The following is a 2,964-nucleotide window of genomic DNA, read 5'->3' as shown; positions in this document are numbered from 1 at the left end:
GCTAAGTATGACCCACAGTAAGCCAATAATTTGGATAAAACCTTAAGAATGCATCCAGGACCCCAGTTTCGATAAATCGAATGACTAGCAAGTTACCACAGGTTGAAGATTTTACAATCTCCAGGCCAATAAACAGTTCTTGGTGTTTAAGGACACCGCGCTTCGGTAGTCATTTCAATGCTAGTCTGAACCTAGAAAAAATCAACTTCTATACTTCACAGAAAACTCTTTAAATCCTGTTTGCAATTAAATATAATAACGGGCGTACTTACGCTTTTAATAATTAATGAAATGTCGAAACGGTCGGAAAATACATCAAAAAAAAAAAATTTATATAATTGGTTGTTTGCTGAAATTGAACAAGCAGATATTACTGGCTATTCAATTTACGGACGAATTCAATTAGGAAACAGGCCCTCAATTTATGCCCAAACATTCTGTCGGCAATATTTTACCTGAAAAAGCAAATCAAACAAAATTAAAAACCGCTGCATCTCCTGTCTTATGTATTTACCGCGACATATTTCATAGAAGCCAGATAAATGTCTGCTACATATACCCACCAATCTCATCCCCAACGGCGTGCTCATATGTATATGTTTCCGTGCTTCCACTAGACTTCCCATACTCTTCATCACTCCTTTTTAACGACCATTGCTGCACTCACCGGGCCTAGATCCTGCATATGCAGTCTCATATGGCAAACATCAAAAACATTACTGGAGACAGCTCGCGTCTGACCCTATATGACCTCATGGATTACTCAGGAAAAATTAAATTGAAAATAAATAAAGTTCGTTAGCCATGGGAAATCCGGAAAATTAATTTGCATGCGGTTAAGTGGCAATTAACGAATCACTTGTCAACAAGCGTTGTGTATATGCGCCAGTCTATCATGCGGAACGGAACTCCAGGCTGCAAGGACCTTCATCCTCGGCGTGTGTGTGTATGCGTATACGTGCATAAAAGGGATTTAGCGGAAGCGCATTGGCTGGATCGCATCATGAATTTATTAGCCCAAAGCTAATATGAAAGTGAAACTTTCGACTTTATATCGCCAGTGATAGAAGGTCAAACATGGGCCAAAATTCAGTCTCATAATGAATGCGCTGATGAGCAACATAAAGTCATAAGCGAGGTTACTGAAATGCATTGAAGGAATGCCTACTGTCTGGACAAATGAAAGTCGTGTTGCCGACGTTCTTCTTTGTTTTGAAAATGGGATAACAAGGCCAATTTGGTCTGAAAAATCGAAATTAACATTGAAAATTTGTCAAGGCATAAATTCTGGGGACCAATGACAAGTATAGTGTGCCACGTCGATGTTATGTATTCTGCGTTAAATGCACCAACATTTTAAAAGTTTAATCCTCCACCAAAATACTAAGTTTCACTAGGTAATCCTGAATCGAGATGGAGAAAGTACGACAGACAACACTTTTTAAAAAATCGATTGGTAGCAGATTATGAGAGTTAGCTTCCCAACCTTTCATGTTGCTATGAGTCGTGACAATTCTCAACAAAAATGAAAACAAATTACACTGTCGGATTCTATATAGTTCATAAGGACGTACTCCAATTACGAATATTTCCATACTTGCAAGTCCTTTTGCGTATGTAAGCGTCACCTACTGCAAAGTGTAGCAACAGATGAGTAAATAGATTTTACGAAACACAAGTATTTTGTGCCCGTATCCATTCATTCCCGATATATCGGGTACCACTGCCATTTGGGTTCGGGACGGCACCCCCTTTAGTGTTCTTGCCGAAAACCGAGGTTATTGGGGTGGAGTAGGTTGGTCAGGGTCCTGGTCAGGGTTGATTTCAAAGCAAGGCACTTGAATGAAATGTGCTCCACCCAGCTTCCACGAGAGCAGGACTTGTAATTTTAAACACTGGATCCACTCCAACGGCTACAAAGGTAGCATTCTCAACATAACCTTCGCGTGGCGGTGTCGCTAATAGACGGGTGGCAGGTTCCGCAAGAAATGAAATAACACATCCCTTTCGAAGTGGTTGATATAACCTCTCGGTGTACGCCACCCCGGCGTTCCTGCTGTGCAGTCATAAATTCACCTATGAAGCTGAAATGAACTTCCTGCGGAGCTTCCATGTCCAAGAGGGCATCGAGAGGTGGCACGACTTCTATGTATTGGCGGAAGGCGGAAATTGTAGAGCTGCATAAGGAGTGCCACAAACTCCGCAGCTTGACACAACGTCTAAACGACCAGGAGGAAGCATGTGCCATAGTGACAGAGTAAAGATCAGCCAAAAGAAGACTTGTGGATAAAATCCGGCTCAATAGGTTACGGTGGGCGGGTCACTTAATCCGTATGGATGAAGATGATCCCACCTGGAAAGTCTATAAGGGCAATATCTATGGTAGGAAAAGAAGACGAGGCAGACCCTGCCTAAGATGGAGCGATGGCGTGGGCCAGGACGCCAGACAGCTTTTAGGGATATCGAATTGGTGGACCTCGGCGCAAAACCGGGATGTCTGGAGTTCCTTATTAAGGCAGGCCTAGACCGGATACCGGTTGTTGCGCCGTTGATGATGATGATGATGATGAAAAGAAGACTCTGCAGCGCAACAAAAGCAAAGTCGCTGCTGGCAGAAGCTTGTCGACGGGGTGAATACGGATCGATTCACTTAGAGCCAAGCAGATGGACTCCATTGCAATAGCACTATTCCCTGCGCATTACGTACGCGATGATGGTGGCAGTGCGGAGGGCGCCGAGGACTGCCCACTCTCCTCTGCAAAAGAGTTGGAAAAGGCAGTCCTCTCTATGAAAAACAAGAAGGCGCCAGGTCCTGATGGCGTCCCGACAAGATAGTGCTCTAATATCGGCCGAATCTACTACTCGGCGCATTAAGTTTCCTTTCTCGTTAGAATGCGGCAAGGCTTGCGCGATCAGTGAAGAGAAAGGCGACCCTGAGCTGCCGTATTCATTTCGATCATTTTG

At 43.7% G+C, this 2,964-nt stretch overlaps 1 long non-coding RNA gene across 1 annotated transcript; it reads right to left on the bottom strand.

Annotated features, from left to right (window-relative positions):
• Window positions 1-234: 234 nt before the first annotated feature.
• LOC119650563 lies at window positions 235-697 on the bottom strand. The gene is made up of 2 exons (XR_005249329.1): window positions 564-697; window positions 235-455 (listed from the first exon to the last, which is right to left on the bottom strand). It is a non-coding gene; the product is annotated as an uncharacterized LOC119650563 (long non-coding RNA).
• Window positions 698-2,964: the final 2,267 nt, after the last annotated feature.

The sequence above is a fragment of the Hermetia illucens genome, chromosome 3, assembly GCF_905115235.1.
Source record: "Hermetia illucens chromosome 3, iHerIll2.2.curated.20191125, whole genome shotgun sequence".
In the NCBI taxonomy this organism is placed as follows: domain Eukaryota; kingdom Metazoa; phylum Arthropoda; class Insecta; order Diptera; family Stratiomyidae; genus Hermetia; species Hermetia illucens.
This window is presented reverse-complemented; position numbering and strand designations above follow the sequence as displayed.